The 27,797-nt window shown below is 42.9% G+C and overlaps 1 protein-coding gene across 4 annotated transcripts in view; it reads right to left on the reverse strand.

Moving 5' to 3' along the window:
* Positions 1–27,797, reverse strand: part of CELF2 (CUGBP Elav-like family member 2) — a 694,215-nt gene that overhangs the window by 400,980 nt on the left and 265,438 nt on the right. Inside the window, exon 1 of one of the 4 annotated variants that reach the window (XM_074942654.1) lies at positions 8,662–8,701. The exons of the other annotated variants lie outside the window; for them this stretch is intronic. The gene's annotated coding sequence lies outside the window, so the exon portion shown is untranslated. Of the gene's footprint in view, positions 1–8,661; positions 8,702–27,797 lie in introns of those variants that run through there. 4 annotated transcript variants of the gene reach the window in all.

Here is a 27,797-nt window from a genome sequence, read left to right on the forward strand (position 1 = left end):
TCATCAGATTTCTTTTGGCCCAATCCTCCAATTTGTCTAGGTCCTTCTGTATCCTATCCCTCCCCTCCAGCGTATCTACCACTCCTCCCAGTTTAGTATCATCCGCAAATTTGCTGAGAGTGCAATCCACACCATCCTCCAGATCATTTATGAAGATATTGAACAAAACCGGCCCCAGGACCGACCCCTGGGGCACACCACTTGACACCGCCTGCCAACTAGACATGGAGCCATTGATCACTACCCGTTGAGCCCGACAATCTAGCCAGCTTTCTACCCACCTTATAGTGCATTCATCTAGCCCATACTTCCTTAACTTGCTGACAAGAATACTGTGGGAGACCGTGTCAAAAGCTTTGCTAAAGTCAAGAAACAATACATCCACTGCTTTCCCTTCATCCACAGAACCAGTAATCTCATCATAAAAGGCGATTAGATTAGTCAGGCATGACCTTCCCTTGGTGAACCCATGCTGACTGTTCCTGATCACTTTCCTCTCATGTAAGTGCTTCAGGATTGATTCTTTGAGGACCTGCTCCATGATTTTTCCAGGGACTGAGGTGAGGCTGACTGGCCTGTAGTTCCCAGGATCCTCCTTCTTCCCTTTTTTAAAGATTGGCACTACATTAGCCTTTTTCCAGTCATCCGGGACTTCCCCCATTCGCCACGAGTTTTCAAAGATAGTGGCCAAGGGCTCTGCAATCACAGCCGCCAATTCCTTCAGCACTCTCGGATGCAACTCGTCCGGCCCCATGGACTTGTGCACGTCCAGCTTTTCTAAATAGTCCCTAACCACCTCTATCTCCACAGAGGGCTGGCCATCTCTTCCCCATTCTGTGATGCCCAGCGCAGCAGTCTGGGAGCTGACCTTGTTAGTGAAAACAGAGGCAAAAAAAGCATTGAGTACATTAGCTTTTTCCACATCCTCTGTCACTAGGTTGCCTCCCTCATTCAGTAAGGGGCCCACACTTTCCTTGGCTTTCTTCTTGTTGCCAACATACCTGAAGAAACCCTTCTTGTTACTCTTGACATCTCTTGCTAGCTGCAGCTCCAGGTGCGATTTGGCCCTCCTGATATCTTTCCTACATGCCCGAGCAATATTTTTATACTCTTCCCTGGTCATATGTCCAACCTTCCACTTCTTGTAAGCTTCTTTTTTATGTTTAAGATCCGCTAGGATTTCACCATTAAGCCAAGCTGGTCGCCTGCCATATTTACTATTCTTTCGACTCATCGGGATGGTTTGTCCCTGTAACCTCAACCTCTCCTCATAAGACGTGTTCCAGTCCCCTAATCATTTTTGTTGCCCTCCACTGGACGCTTTCCAATTTTTCCACATCCTTCTTGTAGCGTGGAGCCCAAAACTAGACACAGTACTCCAGATGAGGCCTCACCAATGTTTTATAGAGGGGAACGATCACGTCCCTCGATCTGCTGGCAATGCCCCATACAGCCCAAAATGCCATTGGCCTTCTTGGCAACAAGGGCACACTGTTGACTCATATCCAGCTTCTCATCCACTGTAACCCCTAATCCTTTTCTGCAGAACTGCTGCCAAGCCTCTCGGTCCCTAGTCTGTAGCGGTGCATGGGATTCTTTCATCATAAGTGCACGACTCTGCACTTGTCTCTGTTAAACCTCATCAGATTTCTTTTGGCCCAATCCTCTAACTTGTCTAGGTTCCTCTGTATCCTATCCCTACCCTCCAGCGTGTCTACCACTCCTCCCAGTTTAGTGTCATCTGCAAATTTGCTGAGGGTGCAATCCACACCATCTTCCAGATCATTAATGAAGATATTGAACAAAACCGGCCCCAGGATCGACCCTTGGGGCACTCTGCTTGATAGCGGCTGCCAACTAGACATGGAGCCATTGATCACTACCCGTTCAGCCCGATGATCTAGCCAGCTTTCTATCCAGCTTATAGTCCATTCCTCCAGCCCATACTTCGTTAACTTGCTGGCAAGAATACCGTGAGGGACTGTATCAAAAGGTTTGCTAAAGTCAAGGAATAAAACGTCCACTGCTTTCACCTCATCCACAGAGCTAGTTATCTCGTCATAGAAGGCCATTAGATTCATCAGGCATGACTTGCCCTTGGTGAATCCATGCTGACTGTTCCTGAACATTTTCCTCTCCTCTAAGTGCTTCAGAATTGATTCCTTGAGGATCTGCTCCATGATTTTTCCAGAGACTGAGGTGACGCTGACTGGCCTGTAGTTCCCACGATCCTCCTTCTTCCCTTTTTTAAAGATGGGCACTACATTAGCCTTTTTCCAGTTGTCCGGAACCTCCCCCAATTGCCATGAGTTTTCAAAGATAATGGCCAAGGGCTCTGCAATCACATCCGCCAACTCCTTTAGCACTCTCAGATGCAGCGCATCTGGCCCCATGGACTTGTGCTCGTCCAGCTTTTCTAAATAGTCCCAAACCACTTCTTTCTCCTTAAAGGGCTGGCCACCTACTCCCCATGCTGTGTTGCCCAGCGCAGCAGTCTGGGAGCTGACCTTGTTCGTGAAGACAGAGGCAAAAAAAAGCATTGAGTACATTAGCTTTTTCCACATCCTCTGTCACTAGGTTGCCTCCCTCATTCAGTAAGGGGCCCACACTTTCCTTGACTTTCTTCTTGTTGCTAACATACCTGAAGAAACCCCTCTTGTTACTCTTAACATCTCTTGCTAGCTGCAACTCCAGGTGTGATTTGGCCTTCCTGATTTCACTCCTGCATACCCGAGCAATATTTTTATACCCCTCCCTGGTCATTTGGCCAGTCTTCCACTTCTTGTAAGCTTCTTTTTTGTGTTTAAGATCAGGAAGGATTTCACTGTTAAGCCAAGCTGGTCGCCTGCCATATTTACTATTCTTTCTACACATCTGGATGGTTTGTTCCTATAACCTCAGTAAGGATTCTTTAAAATACAGCCAGGACTCCTTTCCCCCTCATGTTATTCTCCCAGGGGATCCTGCCCATCAGTTCCCTGAGGGAGTCAGTCTGCTTTTCTGAAGTTCAGGGTCCGTATCCTGCTGCTCTCCTTTCTTCCTTCTATCAGGATCCTGAACTCAACCATCCCACGGTCACTGCCTCCCAGGTTCCCCTCCACTTTTGCTTCCCCTACTAATTCTTCCCGGTTTGTGAGCAGCAGGTCAAGAAGAGCTCTGCCCCTAGTTGGTTCCTCCAGCACTTGCACCAGGAAATTGTCCCCTACACTTTCCAAAAACTTCTTGGATGGTCTGTGCATCGCTTTATTGCTCTCCCAGCAGATATCAGTGTGATTGAAGTCTGCCATGAGAACCAGGGCCTGTGATCTAGTAACTTCCATTAGTTGCCGGAAGAAAGCCTCGTCCACCTCATTCCCCTAGTCTGGTGGTCTATAGCAGACTCCCACTTCTAAACTTAATCCTGAGAGTGTCAGGTTTTTCTGCAGTTTCATACCAGAGCTCTGAGCAGTCATACTGCTCTCTTACATACAATGTAACTCCCCCACCTTTCCTGCCCTGCCTGTCCTTCCTGAACAGTTTATATCTATCCATGACAGTACTCCAGTCATGTGAGTTATCCCACCAAGTCTCTGTTATTCCAATCACATCATAATTCCTTTCAAGTTGCAGTGGGGGAGGTTTAGGTTGGATATTAGGAAAAACTTTTTCACTAGGAGGGTGGTGAAACACTGGAATGCGTTACCTAGGGATGTGGTGGAATCTCCTTCCTTAGAAGTTTTTAAGGTCAGGCTTGACAAAGCCCTGGCTAGGATGATTTAGTTGGGGATTGGTCCTGCTTTGAGCAGGGGGTTGGACTGGATGAACTCCTGAGGTCCCTTCCAACCCTGATATTCTATGATTCTATGACTGTTCCAGGACTTCCAGTTCTCCCTGCTTGTCCCAGGCTTCTTGCATTTGTGTATAGACACTTAAGATAACTCGTTGATTGTCCCGCTTTCTCAGTATGGGACAGGAGCCCTCCCCTCTTGCGCTCTCCTGCTTATGCTTCCTCCCAATATTCCACTTCCCCACTTACCTCAGGGCTTTAGTCTCGTTCCCCCGGTGAACCTAGTTTAAAGCCCTCCTCACTAGGTTAGCCAGCCTGCTTGCGAAGGTGCTCTTCTCACTAGTAAAAGCCCTACTTACATTGTAAGCTCTTTGGAGAAGGGACTGGATTCTGTTTGTACAGCACCTAGCACAATGGGGTCATGCTCCATAGCTAGAGCACCTGAGCACTACCACACTACAAATAAACAATAATATAATACACCAGTGCAGCACATCTATACTGGAGGTTTACTCTTATGTAAATTAGTGTTCCCACCTCTAGGGCTTTGTACTACAAGGATGAGGAGCCTTTGCAACTAGTTGGGGACACCAGATTTCAGCACTACAGTTCATACCTCTGGAATGGGAGTGATATCAGAGCAGTCATACATTGCTGCAATGCCATTTTGGTGTTACTAATTTGAAGGGTGATGTTCTCAAAAATACTGGGGTGGGGGAGGGGGGAAAATGGAAAATCAAAAGGAGTCTGGAGAAAAATAAGGTGGACAAAATGTCCACTCTGCCAGCTATCCTTTCAATGCCCTTATGTTCAGAGGTAGCCACATTCCTCTAACTTTGCAGACCAGATTAGGAACTGTAAAGTTCAGGAGAATATACAAAAATAAAAATGCATGTGATTCATTAAAACCTGACCTTTTAATCTCAGGAAATACACGTCAACCTAAATCTCATCAGTTTGACCCCATTCTGTCCTTTTGCTTGCATCTATAGAGCTCTTTAAAGCAACCATACTACCTCAGGCTACGATCTCATCAGATCTCATAAGCTAAACAGGGTCAGGGTTGGTCAGTACTTGGCGAGAAACCATCAAGGAAACCCAAGATGCCCCAGGAAGTAGTAGTTGGTGTCTCAAATAAGCAGCATTACTTCCTTTGAGTCAGTATTGAACCAATGCCCTGGAACAATGCTAGGGGGAGTTGTGCTGCTGGAAGTGCCATATTTCAGATGAGATATAAATGAGAGAGATCCTGACCACATGATAAAGATCACACAGCACTTCAAATTCCAATTCCAGCTTCTGACTTCATCTATAGAACTCCTCCCTTCAGTTCCTTTAGGAGTGGATTTATCTTCCTGCATGCTGTCTGCACAAGATGTTAACACCCTTTCCAAAAAGGAGACTGACAGTGTGCCATGTTCTCCCTTATCCCATTCTAGCATGTTCTGCTCTCTCTCCTCTGTGGTGGATACCAAGATTTCTCACCTATTCTCCACCGCTAATCCCGAGTGGGCCCCAGTTCCTTTCCTCCACTACCTGCACCCCCATATTAGTGTTTCTGTTACTGTCTCCTACAAATACAATCATGCCCTGACCTCGCTTGTCCTCAAAAAGTCCACCTTTGACTCCGACTCTTCCCATCCTCCCTCAGTTCTCTACCTTCACCGAAAGTTCCTTTTACAGCCATAGACCCAGGTTCCTTTCATAGAATCATAGACATGTAAGGCTGGACATGACCTCAAGGAGGTCACCTAGTCCACGTCCCCCCACAAACACCAAGGCAGGACCAAGTATACCCTAAGTCATCCCTGACAGGTGTTTGTCTAACCTGTTCTTAAAAACCTCTAATAGCGGGGATTCCACAACCCCCTTTAGACCCATATTTCAGGGCTTAACTACCCTTATATTTAGAAAGTTGTTTTTTCTAAAATCTTAACTAAATCTCCCTTGCTGGAGATTGAACCCATTACTTATTTTTCCTGCCTTTAGTGGATATGGAGAACTAATGATCACACTCCTTGTTATAACATATTTGAAGACTAATCAGGCCCCCCCTCAATCTTCTTTTCTCAAGACTGAATATAACAATATTTTTTAATTTTTGCTCATGGATCATGTTTTCTAAACCTTTGAATTATTTTTGTTGCTGTACTCTGGACTTTCTCCAATTTGTCCACATCTTTCCTAAAGTGTGGTGTCCAGAACTGGACACAGTATTCCAGGTGTGGCCTCACCAGTGCCGTGCAGAGCAGGACCATTACCACCAGTGTTTTACATAGGACACCCCTGTTAATACACTCCACAATGATAGTGGCCTTTTTTACAACTGCATCATATTGTTGGCTCATTCAATCTATGATCTACTATAACCCCCACATCCTTTTCAGCAGTGCTACCATCTAGACAGTTATTCCCCATTTTGTAAATGTGCATTTGATGTTTTCTTCCTAAGTGTAGGTCTTTGCACTTGTCTTTACTGAATTTCATCTTGTTGAATTCTGACCAATTCTCCAATTTGTCAAAGTTGTTTTGAAATCTAATCATGTCCTCCAAAGTGCTTGCAACCCCTCCCAATCTGGGGTCCTCCACAAATGTATAAGTGTACTCTCCACCCCATTATCCAAGTCATTAACAAAATATTGATTAAGTACTGGACCCTGTGGAATCCCTGGAATGCCACCAGTTTGACAGCAAACCATTCCTAGCTATTTTGAGTATGGTTTTCCCAACCAGTTTTGCAACTACCTTTTAGTAATTTAATCTAGACCATATTTAACCTAGTTTGTTTATGAGAATGTCATGTGGCACTGTCAGAAAGCCTTACTAAAATCACTGTAAACCATGTCTACATCTTCTCCCCTCTCCCATCCAATAGGCCAGTAACTCTGTCAAAAAAAGAAAATTAGATTGGTCTGGCATGATTTGTTTTTGACAAATCCATGTTGGCTGTTACTTATAACGCTACTATCCTTAAAGGTGCTTACAAATTGATTGTTTAAGCATTTGTTCCGGTTTCTGTTCTGCTTTCAATGGTAGGCTGACTGGTTTATAATTCTCCGGGTCCTCTTTACTCCTCTGTTTAAAGATAGTTACTATGTTTGCCCTTCTCCAGTGCTCTGGGGCCTCACCTGTCCTCCATGAGTTCTCAGAGATAATTAATAACGGTTCTGAGATTGTGTCAACTAGTTCCTTAAGTACCCTGGGTAAATTTCATCAAGCCTTGCTGACTTGAATACATCTAACTTAATCTAAATATTCTTTAACCTGATCTTTTCCTATTTTGGCTTGCATTCCACCCCCTTGGTGTTAATATTACTTGTGTTAAGTATCTGGTCACGATTTACCTTTTTAGTGAAGACTGAAGCAAAACAGACAAACACCTCAGCCTTCTTGATGTCATCTGTTACTAGCTCTCCTCCTCCTCCAAGTAGAGGACTACACTTTCCTTCATCTTTCTCTTGCTCCTAATGTATTTATAAAGCAACTTCTTATTGCCTTTGATGTCCCCTGCTAGGTGTAACTCATGTTGTGCCTTATCCTTTCTGATTTTATCCCTATGTGCTCGTGTTATTCTTTTGTACTCCTCTTTAGCAACGTTTCCACTGTTTGTAGGTTTTATCATAAAAAAAACTATTTTCTCTCTATTATTCCTATCATTCCTTCTCACTATTATTCCTATCATTCCTTCACATCAGGATAGTTTGCTGTTGCAACTTTAAAATATTGTCTGTTTGAGAAACTTCCAGCTCTCCTGAATTCCTTTTTTCCTTGATTTTCTTCCGATAGGACCTTCTCTACTTATTCTCTCTGTTTGTTAATGTCTGCTTTTTTTTTTTTTAAATTCAGTTGTCATTATTCTGCTTCTGTCACTCCTTCCTTTCCTTAGGATTATGATCATTTCATGATCACTTTCACCCAGATTGCCTTCAATCTTTAGATTTGCAGCTGCTTCCTCCCCGTTAGTCAGAAAATGTCTAAAATGGCTGTCCCCTTGGTTACTTCCTTCATCTTCTGAAACAAAAAGTTTCAGTTCATTACAAGAACTTACTGGACATTTTGTGTTTTGCCGTATTACTTTTCCAATATATGTCTGGGTAGTTAAAGTCCCCCTTTACTACCAGGTCTTACGTTTTGGATATTTCTGTTATGTGTTCTAGACATGCCTCGTCTGCCTCCTCCTCCCAAATTGGTGGTTTATAGACAACCCTTATAATGACATTCCTCGTGTTCTTTTCCCTTTTTACCTTCACCCAGAGACTTTTAAAAGGCCAGTATATCCCTGTTACACATCCTGATTTGGGATGAAACAAAAATCCATCTCAGGATGGAAATTCCTGTTTTTGACCAGCTCTATTCTTTTATCACTTCATTTTACGGAACTTTCACAATTTGCTCTATTTTCTTTCCAACCACCCTTTGGACTAGCATACAGCACCCACATTTTCCCTGTTTTCTTTATCAGATGTTTACTATTACATTTGCTGTCTTATAGTACTGGTTATAATTTCCCCAAGTTATGAACTCTATGTTGCTAGGTTACCCATTTACAAAGGAAACCATGATGAAGTTGGATTTATTCATTACTGTAATAGCTATTCAAAAGGAGGAAATGCTATCATTTCGAAGACTAGACCTAAATAGTTACGGCTTAATTTTCATAGCAGTGCATAGGACTTATAAAGTCCTCTATGTGGTTTTGAAATATTCCCTCCTTAATGAATGAAATAAAAATGATACAGCTATTTTTTATCAAACTGTATAAGAAACTGAACATTACAGCTAGATGGGAAACTGTTTTTCCCATCCTATGAAACTCTGAGGTTTCAAAATTGTTTTCTATTGTGCTTTGAGACAAAGCTCAGATCTTTCAAAAATTTTCAGAGTGAGACCCATACCAGAATAGCCACTATCCCAGTGGTCAGGGCACTCCTGGTGATGTCCCAGGTCTTGAATCCAGGCCTGGGAGTTTCCAGATAGCTGCTGCATCGGAATCCACTCAAGGTCTGCTGAAACCTGGTGGGCCAAGAAGATAGTAAAACTAGAGCTTCAGACAAGGCACCACCCACAAGAGCCCTGACTGGAGGATCACTTGGCTCCACCAGTTGCTCCAACCAGGATATTTAAAAAGTCAGGAGGCACAAGAAGTTTGTCTGAGCAACAAGGTTAGTTGCTGTTGGGGCGGCATCAGACCCTGCTTGTGCCTGCCTCCTGCACTCAACCCTGTTGCTGGTCCACTCCTGGCTCACCCAGTCTTCACTTCTGTTCCCACCTTGCTCTTGCTCCATGCTTGATCCTTGCTTCTCCTCCAGTTCCTGCCCTTACACCTCACTTCCAACCATCAGTTGGCCAGTCCTGGCTCCGACCCAAGCCTCCGACTTCTGAACTTGACTCGGGCTTGACCCGTGGCTCTGGCATCTGGTATCTGATCTCGGCTCTGATCCTCAGCTTCAATTCCTTGTTCTGACTCTGACAACTTGCAGTTGACTCTGGTGCAGACTCTTGGCTGCATCCCCCAACCTGGACACTTACTCCGCCCACTAGACCTGACTCCTGGGCTGACTACTCGGCCAGACCACCTACATCCCAGCCCAGAACGCTCCCCTGGGATGTAAGTAGGGTTACCATGTGGCCGGTATTTGACTGGCTTTTTTTTTTTTAAATGGATTTGCCAGTTCCCAGAAAAATCTGCCAGGCTCTTTTTTTTTTTTTTATGTGGGTCTAAAGATTTGCAGTATTATCACAATACACTGGGATCGCTGATGTAAAGAGTTTCTGCGTCCAGCTAAAGATGCTGCAGTGTTCCTGCTTCTGCAGTTTAAGTGATAAGGCTGTAGCTCACGAAAGCTTATGCTCAAATAAATTGGTTAGTCTCCAAGGTGCCACAAGTACTCCTTTTCTTTTTGCGAATACAGACTAACACGGCTGTTACTCTGAAACCTAGATTAAAACTGTTGAAAATAGAGCAGCTGCCTGCCACCAACACACAAGTGCACTGTGCCTGTGAGTGAGAGAAGGTTTGAGTCATGTGAGAGTGGAGAGACATGCAAGGCATATTAAATAAACGGAAGATCAATGCAATGGTGAGAGTGATCTTTCTTCACTCCGTGGGTGGGGAGGGGGGTCGACTCGCATCAGAAACTGCACATTCAATAACAGGCTAAACGAAACAGACTACAAAAAAGACTGACTAGCAAAATGTGCTGATAACATCATTGATAAAACAAACATGTTGCTTATCAAATCTGATCTCTCTAGATGCTATAAGTGGCTGTTGAAGGGCTGGGGGACTCAGAGTTGCCTTGTGGTTAGGGTTGCGGTGGGCTTGCCTTATGGGGGGGCACGCCCTTTTTTTTTTTTTGCGCGTGCATTTCAAGGGTGGTAATCCTAGATGTGAGAGACCGAGAATCAAGTCCCTCTAAAATCAAGCACTACAAGAACTTGAATCTTGGCCTCCCACTTCCCAGGTCAATGCCATAACCATTGGGCTATTATTGGCTATTCTGGGGTCTCTCTTGCTCTCTCCAACCAGAAATTCCATGCTGGGCCTGAGAGACCTTTCCCAGAAGTTTTGTTGAGAATTACACATTTCCACAAAAAGTTATGGTTTTGACAAAAAGCTGTTTCATCTAAAAATTCCCCACCAGATCTACTTCATATATATTATAAACTCTAGCTATTTGCTATCACCATATAAGAAACGTAACACACAGTGTATTGTATACCTTATCCTAGTTTATTTGGTTATTGCGTAATATTTATTTATTATACACACACACACACACACACACACACCCCTCCAAGAACAGTTAGAGCACCCTAAGTACAGTATAGGATTTCTCTGAAACTTTATTCTGTATAGATTAACATTTACAAACAGTCTCCATATCATGAAATTACAGCCAAGAATAGTGAACAATAAGAAAGCAAATCCAGGGATTTCAGACCCAAAATCCCTTTGGTTTAGTTTCTTCTCTCTGTTGAATCCACACACATGAACATTTTATATGGTTGGATTTTAAATTTTACATCCTGTGTCATCCTTTTCCCTGCTATCTTACAGCTAATACATGGAGATTTTACACTGTGATTAAAAACTACTGATATACACACAAATAAATCACGCTTTTACCAACTGCTGTGCTTTTACTGGGTTCATAAACCATAATAGAAGAGTAAAGAATCTACATAGTACCTCTAGTTCTGCTCTACTGTCCAGTTTCATCATCCGCTGAATAGATTATTGAACAGCCATTACCAGCAATCACTGTAAGCACTAGAAACTGCATGTACACCCAAAGCATTGTGCTGAGCAACGCCTGATTTCCACTACTCTCCCCCACCAAGTCACAAAGAACATACAATCAATAGTACGTGCTATCATTCCACTGTACAGATGAGGAGTGGCGGCACAGAGAGACAAAGTGGCTAGTCCAGTGTCACAAGGAAGAGAGAAGCTGGGAACTGAACCCAAGGCTCAGTCAGAGTCTAGTGCTCTATCCATTAGACCATGCTTCCCACATCTTTCTCTGGTCTCAGTCACAAGGCGGAGAACCCGTGTTCCAGGTAAAGACAAGCCCATGATATGTACTTCTGCCCTTCCTCCCCTTCTCCAAAACCCAGGCTAGAACTTAGCTATGCCCCATGTATGATATATATACTGTAGCCTCTTTCTCAAATCTCTCAAGTGGAATGTAAACCCAAAAAATGTCAATATTTCAACCCACTATATACTGCTGGGTGCAAAATTAAGCAAAAAACTTGTCCACATGTTCCTAAATGATACAGCTATTAACATGTACAATGAAAAATGAAGACTAGATTTCACTCATGTAAAATCTTCTCTAATACTCAAAAGAGCATGCCAAATATTCAGTTTTACAACGAATAGAAATACTAAAGAAATGCTAAAAGATTCAAGAGGCAGAGTACCAGAGCCAGATCTCAAATGCTACTGTAAAGATTCTTGAGTAGCAGGTAGATAACTTTAAGCAGAAGGATGGTTCAGTGGATTTGGTCACTAATCTGGGACTCAGGAGTCCCACGTACTTCCTCTGCCATAGGCTTCCTGTGTGATCTTGGGCAAGTCATTTAGTTTCTCTGTGCTTCAGTTCCTCATCTATGAAAAATGGGGATAACAGCATTTCCTTGTCTCCCAGTGGTGTTGTAAGGATAAATACATTAAAGATTGCGAGATGCTCCAGATACTATGGTAATAACATATGTAAGATAAATAATGACATTAAGGTAGCAAGAGGGTATAAAACCGTAATGGAAACAACTGCAAAGGAACACAGCTCCTATGAAAGGAAAATGGAAACAGAACACTAGATTCAGGATGGTTGGGGAAGAAGAGCACCTGGAAGAGATGTCTTAAGTTCACTTTTGTTGGGAAATCCTGGTCAAACTTGCTGCATTTAGGCTCAGATCCAGCAAAGCTCTTAAGCACATGACTAGTCGAGCTGAAGTCAAAGAAATTGCTCACGTGCTGAAAGCTAACCTGGGGCTTAATTGCCTAGTTGTATTCAGGCCCTCATAAGGAAACAGAGAAAAGAAAGTAGTAAGAAAAAAATGAAAATTCATAAGTTAAACTGTATTTATTCATAAATGCAAAATGTGTTGTAAATTCCACCACAAAGCTGGGATGGATATAGAAATCACCTCAACATTAACGTAAATATATTTGCAAAATAGGTGCAGCCCTAAGGCACTTGGCAATTTGCTCTTATGGACCTCTGTGCTACCAAGTCAGTATACCATGCATTAAACCCCAAGGAAAGTTTAATCTCTATGTGTAAATGCCATAGGACCCCTCCTAATTGGAAGAATTCTTAGGAACAAGAAGGGGGCACCATAATTTTTCACCATTAGCAGGAATGTGAAAAAGCTTTGCTTACACTATAGAGTAAGAAATTATCCACAAAGAAGTGCAAAACATTCCAACTCTGAGATCTGACCCAGATCACAGAAAGCCAGAAGAATTTACCCCAATTTCAAAAGGATTTGGTGAGCAGAATGTTCAAGCCCCAATTTTATTTCTTGTAGACTCGGCCAGGCCAAAGTGTGTCATCTGTTTTAACCAGAACTCACTGAAGCCAATGGGACTTCTGCTTAAAAAGTGACAGCATAATATGGCCTAAAGTCCTCTACAAAAAACAATGCCTACATTTTTAATGAACACATTTTCAGCCAGAAGAGTACCCAGAAGTCACCTACTACAGGACAGGCCCAACAAAGAAAATAACAGAATGCCACTAGCTGTCACCTTCAGCCCCCAATTAAAACCTCTCCAGTGCATCATCAAAGATCTACAACCTATCCTGAAAAATGATCCCTCACTCTCACAGATCTTGGGAGACAGACCAGTCCTCACTTATAGACAGCCCCCCAACCTGAAGCAAATACTCTCCAGCAACCACAAAACAAAAACACTAACCCAGGAACCTATCCTTGCAACAAAGCCCGATGCCAACTCTGTCCACGTATTTATTCAAGTGACACCATCATGGGACCTAATCACATTAACCATTCCATCAGGGGCTCGTTCACCTGCACATCTACCAATGTGATACATGCCATCATGTGCCAGCAATACCCCTCTGCCATGTACATTGGCCAAACCGGACAGTCTCTACGCAAAAGAATAAATGGACACAAATCTGACATCAGGAATCCTAACATTCAAAAACCGGTAGAACACTTCAACCTCTCTGGTCACTCAGTAGCAGACTTAAAGGTGGCAATTTTGCAACAGAAAAGCTTCAAAAACAGACTCCAACGAGAAACTGCTGAGCTTGAATTAATATGCATAGAATCATAGAATATCAGGGTTGGAAGGGACCTCAGGAGGTCATCTAGTCCAACCCCCTGCTCAAAGCAGGACCAATCCCCAATTAAATCATCCCAGCCAGGGCTTTGTCAAGCCTGACCTTAAAAACTTCTAAGGAAGGAGATTCTACCACCTCCCTAGGTAACACATTCCAGTGTTTCACCACCCTCCTAGTGAAAAAGTTTTTCCTAATATCCAACCTAAACCTCCCCCACTGCAACTTGAGACCATTACTCCTTGTCCTGTCATCTTCTACCACTGAGAATAGTCTAGAACCATCCTCTTTGGAACCACCTCTCAGGTAGTTGAAAGCAGCTATCAAATCCCCCCCGCCCCATTCTTCTCTTCTGCAGACTAAACAATCCCAGTTCCCTCAGCCTGTCCTCATAAGTCATGTGTTCCAGACCCCTAATCATTTTTGTTGCCCTTCGCTGGACTCTTTCCAATTTTTCCACATCCTTCTTGTAGTGTGGGGCCCAAAACTGGACACAGTACTCCAGAGGAGGCCAAATCCCAAAATGCCATTTGCCTTCTTGGCAACAAGGGCACACTGTTGACTCATATCCAGCTTCTCATCCACTGTCACCCCTAGGTCCTTTTCTGCAGAACTGCTGCCTAGCCATTCGGTCCCTAGTCTGTAGCGGTGCATTGGATTCTTCTGTCCTAAGTGCAGGACCCTGCACTTATCCTTGTTGAAATCATCAGATTTCTTTTGGCCCAATCCTCCAATTTGTCTAGGTCCCTCTGTATCCTATCCCTACCTGCCACCGTATCTACCACTCCTCCTAGTTTAGTATCGTCCGCAAGTTTGCCGAGAGTGCAATCCACACCATCCTCCAGATCATTTATGAAGATATTGAACAAAACCGGCCCCACGACCGACCCTTGGGGCACTCCACTTGATACCGGTTGCCATCTAGACATGGAGCCATTGATCACTACCTGTTGAGCCCGACAATCTAGCCAGCTTTCTATCCACCTTATAGTGCATCCATCCAGCCCATACTTCTTTAACTTGCTGGCAAGAATACTGTGGGAGGCCGTGTCAAAAGCTTTGCTAAAGTCAAGAAACAATATATCCACTGCTTTCCCTTCATCCACAGAACCAGTAATCTCATCATAGAAGGTGATTAGATTAATCGGGCATGACCTTCCCTTAGTGAATCCATGCTGACGGTTCCTGATCACTTTCCTCTCGTGTAAGTGCTTCAGGATTGATTCCTTGAGGTCCTGCTCCATGATTTTTCCGGGGACTGAGGTGAGGCTGACTGGCCTGTAGTTCCCAGGATCCTCCTCCTTCCCTTTTTTAAAGATGGGCACTACATTAGCCTTTTTCCAGTCGTCGGGACTTCCCCCAAATTGCCATGAGTTTTCAAAGATAATGGCCAAGGGCTCTGCAATCACAGCTGCCAACTCCTTTAGCACTCTCGGATGCAACGCATCCGGCCCCATGGACTTGTGCTCGTCCAGCTTTTCTAAATAGTCCCTAACCACTTCTTTCTCCACAGAGGGCTGGCCACCTACTCCCCATGCTGTGTTGCCCAGCGCAGCAGTCTGGGAGCTGACCTTGTTCGTGAAGACAGAGGCAAAAAAAGCATTGAGTACATTAGCTCTTTCCACATCCTCTGTCACTAGGTTGCCTCCCTCATTTAGTAAGGGGCCCACACTTTCCTTGACTTTCTTCTTGTTGCCAACATACCTGAAGAAACCGTTCTTGTTATTCTTAACATCTCTTGCTAGCTGCAGCTCCAGGTGCGATTTGGCCCTCCTGATTTCATTCCTACATGCCCGAGCAACATTTTTATACTCTTCCCTGGTCATTTGTCCAATCTTCCACTTCTTCTAAGCTTCTTTTTTATGTTTAAGATCCGCAAGGATTTCACTGTTAAGCCAAGCTGGTCGCCTACCATATTTACTATTCTTTTGACACATCGGGATGGTTTGTCCCTATAACCTCAATAGGGATTCTTTGAAATACAGCCAGCTCTCCTGGACTCCTTTCCCCCTCGTGTTATTCCCCCAGGGGATCCTACCCATCAGTTCCCTGAGGGAGTCAAAGTCTGCTTTCCTGAAATCCAGGGTCCGTATTCTGCTGCTTATCTTTCTTCCCTGTGTCAGGATCCTGAACTCAACCAACTCATGGTCACTGCCTCCCAGATTCCCATTCACTTTTGCTTCCCCTACTAATTCTTCCCGGTTTGTGAGCAGCTGGTCAAGAAAAGCTCTCCCCCTAGTTGGCTCCTCCAGCACTTGCACCAGGAAATTGTCCCCTACATTTTCCAAAAAACTTCCTGGATTGTCTGTGTACCACTGTAGTGCTCTCCCAGCAGATATCAGGATGATTAAAGTCGCCCATGAGAACCAGGGCGTGCGATCTAGTAGCTTCTGCGAGTTGCCGGAAGAAAGCCTCATCCACCTCATCCCCCTGGTCCGGTGGTCTATAGCAGACTCCCACCACTACATCACTCTTGTTGCTCACACTTCTAAACTTAATTCAGAGACACTCAAGTTTTTCTGCAGTTTCATACCGGAGCTCTGAGCAGTCATACTGCTCCCTTACGTACAGTGCTACTCCCCCACGTTTTCTGCCCTGCCTGTCCTTCCTGAACAGTTTATAACCATCCATGACAGTACTCCAGTCATGTGAGTTATCCCACCAAGTCTCTGTTATTCCAATCACGTCATAATTCCTTGCCTTCACTAGGACCTCCAGTTCTTCCTGCTTGTTTCCAAACTAGATACCATTAACTTGGGTTTGAATAGAGACTGGGAGTGTCTGGGTCATTACACATATTGAATCTATTTCCCCGTGTTAAGTATCCCCACACCTTCTTGTCAACTGTCTAAAAGGGCCATCTTGAATATCACTATAAAAGTTTTTTTCTCCTGCTGATAATAGCTCATCTTAATTAATTAGCCTCTTACAGTTGGTATGGCTACTTCCACCTTTTCATGTTGTATGTCTGTCTTCTTACTATATGTTCCATTCTATTTTGATGAAGTGAGCTGTAGCCCACGAAAGCTTATGCTCAAATAAATTTGTTAGTCTCGAAGGTGCCACAAGTACTCCTGTTCTTTTTATAGTTTCAGCAAATCATTTGATGTAAAAAGGATAAAGAAAACCAAGTGACTGAATCCAACACGGAATAACTTTGAATGCATTATTTTGTCATCAAGAGTTTGGTTATTCTGCAGTAGTTTCAAACAATCCACATATACAGCTATGATTTTGTATCAGCATCCTTTCCATGTATCTTCTGTGTCTTACTGGGCACTGTCCTCCACTCTTGTCATGAATGGAGAACAATGGTTTAGGGATACTACTGAATAGAAAAAAAAAAGTAAGATGTGCACTACAGAGCTAAGGTGGTTTCAATAATTTATACTGTTTGTGCCAATCGTTTGTCCTTATAGATCTGAGATCCACAGTTAATGCTGTATTGCTATGACTAATAAGCAGTTAAAAGAACATAAGAACTGCAGCACCAAAACAGATTCTATCTCTGAGAATAATCAATGCTGATTGCTCCTAAAGGTGTAAAGGTATTCAATTCTGTACCAAGAGTGTGGAAATTCTTTTTGCTCCCTCAAAGTACTGGAGGGTAGAAATTCTGTTTAACTTTAAAAAAAAAAGTGTGTATTTTAATTGCTCCTTTTACCTTTTAATAAATGGTTTAACAATAATGCAACACCTTCTTATACACACCGCCATCACGCCTTCAAGGTCAACCAAAAGGCAAATAAGCAATCCATTAACATTTAATTAATACAAATCCTAAACTGGGAGACCATGCTTTAAACTTCTTTGTTTCCAAGTAAATTTCAGAAAGATTAATCCAGACCATTTAATTTCTATCTCACCAATGTAAATACGGATGCTATTCTCAGGTCTGATCAATTTATAAAATGTATTTAATTTTAAAAAAGTATTAAAATATTTCTGTAAGTTATAATTATACAATACAGTGTGAAATGCTTTACCAAAGCATAATGAATGTCAGGGCTGAATTCCTTGTACTTCTGATTATGCAGTTTTGAGATAGACTAGACTGTTCATTTCTTTTATTGCTTTGCTTTCTTCTCTAGACTCGCAGACCATTCAACTGACGTGAGTGTTGTAATATTACACATACCAGCAATCAAAATATTCTAACGACATACACTAATTGTCCACATGCTATCACTGTTTACAATTCTCAGTGCACAAAGTGCTGACAAAATCAATAGTTTGAGCCCCTTATGAAATTCAAATGGACTTTGCAAAGTACTGTACTATAATAATCATATGCGTTTATGGTTTCTAAATTGCTTACACAACATCAGCTACTGCATTTTTCTTACTACGCAAAGCCCTAGTAAAGTTAATGGTGAAATTGCTCTATTAAACACAGCTGAACTTTGTGTGCTAGCAAGGATACATAGTAAAGAGAATGAAGATAAAAGGATACACAGGGACACAAATGTTTACAGGCTGATGCTCCTGTCATATCAGGTGCCTTAGCAACTTTAATTGGTGCACTTCTTACCTTGGTAACAACCAAAAAACTTTATTTTCGCCAAAAGTTGGTAGAAGAAAAAAAAATACAAATTTGTTGAGGTTTTTGGACTTTGGGTTTCATGGTGTTGAAAAAGTAGCTGGAACAACAGCTCTAGAGCCTGAAGTCCTCTCTCAAGCTACAGCAGTATTTAGATGGAAGCAGTGCAGGTACTTCACCCCTGCCCAGTAGGGACTTGTTTAGGTGTGAGGAGCATTTCGCCTTCACACCCTTTCTAATCCTGGCCTATTATAGAGAAACATCAGTCATAGATTTGCATGGAGATTTAAAGAGAGAACAAAGACGCTGCCCAAGGGGCATACAATCACCTTATATTAGATAGGACATAACATGACGCGAGAGAGGACGTAAGGCAAAGGACAGGTTTCAGAGTAGCAGCCGTGTTAGTCTGTATTCGCAAAAAGAAAAGGAGGACTTGTGGCACCTTAGAGACTAACCAATTTATTTGAGCATAAGCTTTCGTGAGCTATACACCGATGCATCTGATGAAGTGAGCTGTAGCTCACGAAAGCTTATGCTCAAATAAATTGGTTAGTCTCTAAGGTGCCACTAGTACTCCTTTTCTTAAGGCAAAGGAAAGTGCCAGTTGTTGTGTAACTTTGGAAAGCACTTAAGTGACTTAAGAGTTTAAGTCCCATTCTACCTGTTCGCTGTTCTGTAAATACTTACTCACAACACAATATCATGCTGTCAAAACGAAGTGTCACTGAAAATATGCAAGCAGTCTAATTTCTGTCTAGGTACTTACAGAGACCTCCTCACCTCCTGAGTCCCTAATCTCACTTAGATATAGAAATTTATTAAAATCAGAAATTAATGCTAGGATTGAGCAAGCAGATTTGGAACAAAAAAGTAAAAAACAAAAATTGAATTTTTGATCAAAACCTCAAACTAAACCTTTTTGGATCATTAGCTGAACTGAACCTAGGCCCTGATCCAGCAAGGCACTTGAATGTGTGCTTAACTTTAAAAGTGACGGACTATTCACATACTTAAAGTCTGTACTTAAAATCTTTGTTGGATCAGAGCTGTAGTGGAGGTTAGGCATTTGGGTCAGATAAAATTGCCTTCAGGTAATTATTTTTGTCATATTTTTGTCTCTTTCCCCTTTGTGTGATTAGAAATCAGTAACAGACAGTAGTGATTCCGCCTCCATTTAGAAGGAGGAGGAGGCAAAAGAGTTATCAGTCAAGGATGGTATTGTACGCAAGTACCAGCCTACCCACTTTCTATCAATCAGATATGACTGGCAAAGCAATAAAGAAAGAGTGAGGTAAGAAAAATATCAACAAGCATCCCCAGACCAGAAGAAAGGAGGAATATAGTATAGCAGGAGAAAAGGATAAAAAAAAATTACCACCAGTCAGTAATTTTCCTCTTACTGTATGCCCACTTCTCCCATCCTATAAATAGAAATCAGTCAACAGATATCAGAGGTACAGAGTTCACTTAATGTACTGCTTGAAGAACTTTTTGGCTGCAAAAATTTCTTAGAGGAGGACAGATGGAGCCAGTAATGTCATACAGGTTTCAGAGTAACAGCCGTGAGAAGTGGGCTGTAGCTCACGAAAGCTTATGCTCAAATAAATTGGTTAGTCTCTAAGGTGCCACAAGTACTCCTTTTCTTAATGTCATACAAGAGTCCAAGGGATGACCTATTGGCCACTTTGACAAATTTCCTAGTCAGTTTTTCTTACTATTTCAAATGCTTTGAGTTGCAACAGCCAGGACCTGAGTGTGGCCACCGGAGAACTAGCTCTACCTTTTCTTATCTGATCTTTCTGATAACCTTAGGAATTAGTGGAAAAATCCTAGAAAGAAGCAGCTTACTCCAGTTCCTTCCCCCAATCCCAAGAGAATGCATCAAAATCTGGGGTGCTCCAGAGACAGAGAACCTCAAGCAGTGATGGGGAAGTTTTTCAAGCTGACTTGAGGTGAATCACCTATGCCCAGGGATTCCTATCAGAGACAAAGTTTCAGTGCAATCTGGTTTGAAAACGTCATAGTAGTTGTCACTTGTATGCTCCAACCTTACTACTCTGAATCCCAAGTAAACTCAGGTTTATAATGGAAAAATCGACAGACTTTAAGATAGTACAAAAACACCACTACTTTTAGAGCCTGATCCCAAGCCCAGGGAGGACAATGGAAGTCTTTCCTTTGAACTCAGTGGGCTTTGGTTTAGGCCTTATGTATTGCTAATGCCCTCAGAGTATTTATTACCTCACCAGTAAAAGAGACAGAGACACATATCATAATTGGCCTCATTATGCACGGTCAGGGGTAGAAAGTGGAGAGAGAAGGCTAGGTTCCTCATATTATATTATATAGTGCTTTGAATTGAATATGTTGAGCTTGGAATTTTTAAGAGCAATAATGCCAAGCACTGGAAAGCCTACTACCGCTTGTGGCCATGCTTGACATATATTTCCGGACTCCTCTAGTATTTTAACCCAGTCTTCAACTGTGTGTGTGTGTGTGTGTGTGTGCGCGCACACACACACAAAATCAGTTATACTCTGTTCAATAGCACTAGTTATGAAAAGGGTTGAAGATAGACAGATACACACACAGCATTCTTAATACTTTACTAGCATGATAGGCCACACAAGCTATACATGTCAAGCTATATTGCCGCAGTTTAAAAGGACAGGCACCATGGGTATTTGTAAGAAGTAAATTAACCCAGTTGTCTTATAGAAGGGGTTTTCCAATAGTCCTTGGGATTTTATCACTTCTGCTGATTTGTCATCATTGTCCATTTCTGATCTGGTGGCAGGCTACTACCTAAGGAAACATTCCTGCTGCCCATTTCCCTTTCCCCTAGCATTCTAAGCAGTTTTTACTCAATAATATATCAAATCATGAACAAAAATAAACTTGCATTAAGTTTGTAGCCAGACTGAAAATAGCATGAGACTAGCCTCTCTTGCAAAACTTTACTTCTGCATCTGGCCCTTGCTAAAACCAGGAAGTGCAGCAATAGTGAAAAAGAAAAAAAACCTTTTTTTTTTTTAAGTTAATATATAGAATGAAGCTTTTTTGAGATGCTCAAAAAGTGTTTGGTTAGAGGTGTGGATGACAGTTCAGGCTGGGCTTTATTTTAATCTCACTCAATCTATTCGCTATGCACTCATGCATATCAATGGACAAGTTGTGAATGAACTAGAGAAGAGGGAGGTTTCTTCGCTTCTGTTTCTGTTCAGATACTTTGGAAATCATCGGCAACGGTAAGGAAGCAAAATACAGGAGTAGTTTGGAAAAGATATATTTGTGTAAGCTAAGAATCGTCTTGAACCTTTGCTCATCCCTTGCAGAACTGGAGTTCCAAATTCAGTAAGGTCTTATTCTCACACCTATCGATAGAACCCCTCCTCTCTCTCTCTAATCAGATTTGCCCTCTTTTGGGGAGGCAGGACTGCAGTTTGCCAACACTTCCTAATCTTACTGAGAGTCTCGGTATTTTTCCTAAGGCCTCAGGTCCTGGAGTCATGTGATGAGAACCTCAACTTTCAATTAAAAAATAAGTTTCTAGCCCTTATTAATACAAAATAAACTGGAAAACATGAACCCTAAAGCTCCCACACCAAAAGTGATATAAACAGACCCCACATTTATTTATTTTTATTTTTAAAATGATTTTCTGGGGCCTGTTTCATAATTTTTGAACTCTTGGGGTTGGCAATGCTGGGATACCCCCATATCAACTGTGGCTGTAGCTGGGTAGGAGATAGTACTTTCTCTGCTGTGCTGCTGCAGCTGTCTTTCAGCTTAGCAGAACTCTGGGGTCTCCCTAGGACTTGACCACATTTGCTTCTGAAATCACACACATCTCCCGTCAAGCACCATGCCGTAAACTGCAAGTTCTAGGAAGGTTTAAGAGTGCTGCTAAGATTGAAATGATGCAGCACAGGGGCCCAACTGCTTCCAGCAGCTAATTGTTAATAATTTAGGGTGTTGTAGGGAGAAAACTACCAGCCGCTCCTTGAAAACACTTAGTCCTCACAAAGGAAATTTGTACCAGAGGTAAAACGCTTCAATATTCACACCCCGCCAGTCTCACCAGTTCTGCAATTTCCTTTCTCTGAGGTGGTGGTTCTGCAACAGAAATGGCCAACAATGCCCCAAAATAAAATAAAGGAACAGTATTACAGTAAATGTGGCAGATGAGATCCAGGTTCACTGGGTCTTTCATCTAGTGTTCAGCTGAGTTATGGAGAGCAGCAGTGTTTATTTTCCATTAGGAACAAGTGCATAGCTGTGCACACAAGGAATTAATTGCTTTCATTTGATTACCTCAACAGCTGACCACATCAGCATTGTTTTTCCTCTCTCAATGTAAACAAAGTAATTGAAGGCCTCATGAGCATCCAGATATAAAACAAAGGAAAAGGACAATACCTATAACATGACCACAACTCCACCCTGTCTCATTTTCTCTAGACACCTATGATACAGGTTTTAAACTTTCAGAGAAAAAGGCAATGCCATTGCAAACTGGGGGAGCATGCAGCATGTCCAAAGCATAGGGTTGCCAATTTTTTAATAGCAGAAAACCAAACACCCTTTCCCCATCCCTTCCCTGAGGCCCCGCACTTACTCCAAGGTCCCAACCCTGCTCACTCCATTCCCCCTCCCTCCGTTGCTCGCTCTCCCCCACCCTCGCTCATTTTCACCGGGCTGGGGTGCTGGAAGGGGTGAAGGCTCTGGCTGGTGGCACGGGCTCTAGAGTGTGACTGCGGCTGAGGGGTTTGGGGTGCAAGGGGGGGGCTCTGGGCGTGGGACAGGGCTCCGGGATGGAGGTACAGGCTGTGTGGTGGGGCCATAAATGAGGGGTTCAGGGTGCGGGAAGAGGCTCCGGGCTGGGACAACGGGTGCGGGGAGGGGGGGTGAGGGCTCCAGGTGGGGATGTGGGAGGGAGCTCTGAGCTGGGGGTTGTGGTGCGGGAGGGGGCTTGGGGTGTGGGATCCGGCCGGGTAGTGCTTACCTCAGGCAGCTTCCAGAAGTGGCCAGCATGTTTGGCTGGCTCATAGGAAAAAGGAGTGGCCACAGGCTTCTGCTGCATGCTTCCCCCACCCGCAGGCACTGCCCCCATAGCTCCTATTGGCTAGGAGCCAGCACTCGGGGTGGAGCAGCACACGTGGTCCTATGGCCACCCCTGTGCTTAGGAGACGGACACATTGGACACTTCCAGGAGCCGCACGGACACAGTTGCCAACTTTCACGCGGTAAATAAGCACCCAACTTTCACAATAAGCCAGATATGAAGCGAATCCCATTTCAAAACAAGGCCAAAACAAGCCAATCCCTAAAAACCCCAACACTTTATGTGACTACCACCCCCGTCGGCCTGCAATCTGGGACTGTGATGGCCCGCTGTGTTTTCAACTCTCTCCCCCATGCTCCTGCTTGCCCCCCCCCGCCCTTACTCCTGCTTGCCGGGAGTTGATAAAAAAAAAAAAAAGAAGAAGCAACAAGCTACAAGGCAAAAACTAGCAAACAAGCAACACACAAGCCAATGAAGCCAAAATCAATCCCAATTTCTGCATTTTTTTCCACAGATTTGGCAGGTCTGCGCACGGACCCAGGTAGGGAGCCTGCCGGCCCTGCTGCGCCAGCAGCACCCCCAACCGGACTTTTAACGACCCAGTCCGCATTGCTGACTGGAGCCACCAGGGTCCCTTTTTCACCGGGTGTTCTGGTCGAAAACCAGACACCTGGCAACCCTACCAAAGCATGATGGAAACATAAGAAAATTGCAGGAAGGATGGCTGTCATTGATTGAGTATTCCCAGAGAAACAGCACACATGTTCAACCATGAGCAGATTGCTGATGGCACCTCCACGCCCAATCCAACCTCTCTTTTAAACAGCTGTTGGAAGCCTTATAAAAGAGGTGGTGACTCTATATTATACAAGGTAGAGCAGAGTGATAAACTTGTGAAACTTTTACAGAGAAATTACTTTAGGGCCCTAGCTATCATAGACAACACACTGCTTCCTCTGGGAGCAATAGCTCTAAAAGATTGTATATGCAGACCATGAAACAAGGTCACTGCAATAAAGCAGAGACACGCATTGGAGTGCAGGTAAGAAATTCAACTCCAGTCACCTGACCCGTCATACAGACAAATTAATGGCAGGTTTGAAAGGCTGTTTAATACCGTACACAGAACTCAGAGGCAATTCAGTGTTGGATAGAAATTTTATTTTTAAAGTCCAAGTAAACTTTAGTGAAAGAAGGTCACATACACAGATAGATATTCCTGATTATACAGTGATCAGACCACTAAGTAACTGGAATTGGCACAAATTTTTAAAGTTCTAGTCAATGGGACAGCCATGCAAAATTCATACACACACACTACTTGCATGGGGCGAAAAAAAACCAAGTCTTTGAACACAGATTGGGTAACAACGTGCAAACATTTAAAGACAGGGTTTGCTTCTTGTATTGCCTCATATATAGACATCCTGGTTTCACAAGAACCAGCCAGATGGTTTTCTGACAACCTCGCAGTGCCTTATCTAATCTGGGCCTCAATTAGAGTTACCACTTTTGAAATGGAAAAAATCCAGCCCTTCTTCCCCCGCCCCCCGCGGCAAGCCTGCTGCAACCCCAACTCCCAACCACAAGGCAACTCCCGAACCCTCCCCCCACCAACAGCCATTTATAGTACCTAGAGAGATAACATCATTTTCTTACTTTGGTTTCTCTGAGCTGCTTTGTTTGTGTCGGTCTTCACTTAGATTATTTTTTCCCCAAACTGCATTGGTTCTATATTTTAACTATATACTTGAATGTGAATGCTTTTGAACTTGATACGGAAAGAAAATCCACTGAGTCTATTTCTTGAATTTATATTTACCATTTGATTTTGACATTTCCAGCAATTTTTTATTTTTAAAAGCAACATCGTACTATCTTTAGATGGACACTCAAACTTTTAACATTAGATATCCCAGTGTACTGTGATAATAATGAAAATCTTTAGACCCATGTAAAAAAGAAAAAACCACTGCAAATTAAATTGTTTTTCTGGCAACTGGCAAATCCATAAAAAAAGCCAGCGAGGCCGGTGAAATACTGGCCAGGTGGTAACCCTAGCCTGAATGCCTCCCCTTTGGTTGTTCCCTCTATGAGAGGGAGAGTTAAAGGAGTCTGCTCTACAGCCTTAGCTAACAACCAGTTGGTGTTTAGCTCATGCTGTAGGTGCTCAACCACTAAGCTTTAGTGGTCCCTGGTTCGATCCTGCCCATAAGAAGCTGGGGGTCAAAGTAATTGCAAGATTTCATCCAGCAGCAGACGACAGCTGTAAAGTGCTATTGCATTTAATGCTACCCATCTGGACTGTCCAGGTAACTAGAACGATGCATGCAAGGTGGTATTTATGATCCCTCTTTGTAAGCTTTTCCTCTTGCTGTGTTCAGGTTTCTGCAGAATATAAATGAAGTATGCAGGCTGGCCTGGAAGTGCAGAGCTACGTGGAGAGAGCTTTTTCACTGCAGTCTGCCAGACATGGGGTGCACAGGCGGCTACAACGTGGACCGTCTGCAAAGAGATGGTTGTCAATCACAATTCACTCACAACTTCATTAATAAGAGAAGCGTCTTGCCCTTTGGATTACAACTCAGAGATGGGCAAAGAGGAAGAAAATAACCTTGTGCTTATTGATGCAGGATCTCCAAGTGATTTGTAAAGGTATTATCCCCATTGTTCCAATGAGGAAACTAAGGCATAGAGAAGTTGGTTTATTTGAACATCACTGCAAATCAGTGGCAGAGCCAAGACTGGAGGAGGAGAATGGATGTTACTGAAGTACGGTTTAGACCTTAATTCGGTCTTGTATAAATGAGATAACTGCAGATCGGCTGCAAATGCCATTCTTCTTCTGCAGTTTACCACCCAGCCAGAACATTGCAGGGTAGTCTGTTTACTCAAAACCAGTATGTAATGTGGATGAATTGACTTTATGACTTGAGAGTGCATTCATAGCTGCAGGAAAGATTTGTGACCTACACAGCAAGCCACAGATAGGGCAGATGGGTGGTGACTACTGCTCTCGCCAATCTACTGCACACAAATTTTTGCAAACATAGCTGGTGCTTTATGTCATAGTCTCTCTCACCCAAACTTCCCTCTATTCATGTTCAATGCTGATTTAGTCAACTGAAAAGTTAAAACTTCAGGTAAATCAAAACTGAGCTGGAACCACTAGGTTTCCTCCCACCCAGTTTCATGTGTCTGCATTTCCTGGTGTTGTCTGGGGACGGAGGAACCCAACTCATAATATTTTGCACCTGTCTCATAAATATGAACTCTGAAAAGTATGGTTCAATGCAGGGAACTCAGAGCTCAAACTTGGCTAAGAAAGGTCCAGGGACAGGTCAGCAAGTCAATGGTTTATTTCCTGGGAGGACAATACTCAGCTCAGCAACAGCAGCAAGCAGGGAGTTGATTAGATGAAGCTGAGTCCAGTTAAGCGATTTTCCTTTGATGAGCCGGTAAGTTAGTATTTGCAAATCTCTTCTTACTTGACCAGTCAGGAAACAATTTTTTTTTTTAAATACATTAGACTCAGAACAAACAACAACAAGTTGCACCTTTGAAACTCAGAGATGGAAGAGAAATTTCCAGTTCCTTCTGTGAGAAGGTATTCAGAATCTATAAACACAGTATAGCATTAAGTGTAATCTACTGGCCACTGTGTGTTACAGGTCCTCCTTTATGCAGATCCACAGAGGATATGAGTTGTTGCAGCTGCTGGCTAGAGAGACTTGGCATTTTATTTTTTTAAAAAAAAGCTCTGGAGGGCCAAATTGAATCCCAAGCATGTCAACCAAAATGGTGACTGTCACATAAGTGGTGTGTGTGTGTGTGTGTGTGTGTGTATTTAAAAATACAGAATACATGTACACACACTCCCACAAGAATCCTCAAAGTCGGTATGTATTACAGCCACTATATATGTGAGTAAACTAAGGCACAAGGAGTTAAGTGACTTTTCCGAGACCACACCAAGTCTATAGATAGCAGTGTCAAAAATGGACCAGTTCTCTAACCACCAAACACATTCCCCTTAAGAAAGGCTATTCTCAGTATTTATGACTCAGACAGTATCAAGACTTGCAGGGAATACTGTGTTTCTAAAGATTTTTAGTCTAATTTCTAGACCTGAAGAGCTTGGATATGTCTCTGACCATGTGAATATTTATTTGAACTGAACCTCCTCTTTTTTGGAAGTTTAACCATCAGTAACAGAAGATATTACTGTAGATAGTGGGCTTAAGCTTACAGTCTCTGTAGGTCTTTAATATCTACTTAAGTCAGGTTTGCAGAGACAACAATTGCAAGTTTGGCCCCAATATATACAAAATGATATGGAGGGAGAGGCGAGAAAAGGACCGTCCCACAGTCAAATCAAATATAAACAATTATAGTGTGTAAAAGAAAAACTAATGATTAATGACTGCATTTTACTTTTTTTAAAGAGTGGAACCAACGATTGTATGTGTGTATCAATTTTTACAATCTGTTTTTAATGTGGAAAGATAATAACTGTGAAAAAATGGAGCAGACTGTATAAAAATTCTCTGCAAATGTGATTACACATAAAACCCATAAAAATTGTACAAAGTGATAGATGAA

This window comes from Natator depressus, chromosome 1 (assembly GCF_965152275.1).
Source record: "Natator depressus isolate rNatDep1 chromosome 1, rNatDep2.hap1, whole genome shotgun sequence".
NCBI lineage: Eukaryota > Metazoa > Chordata > Testudines > Cheloniidae > Natator > Natator depressus.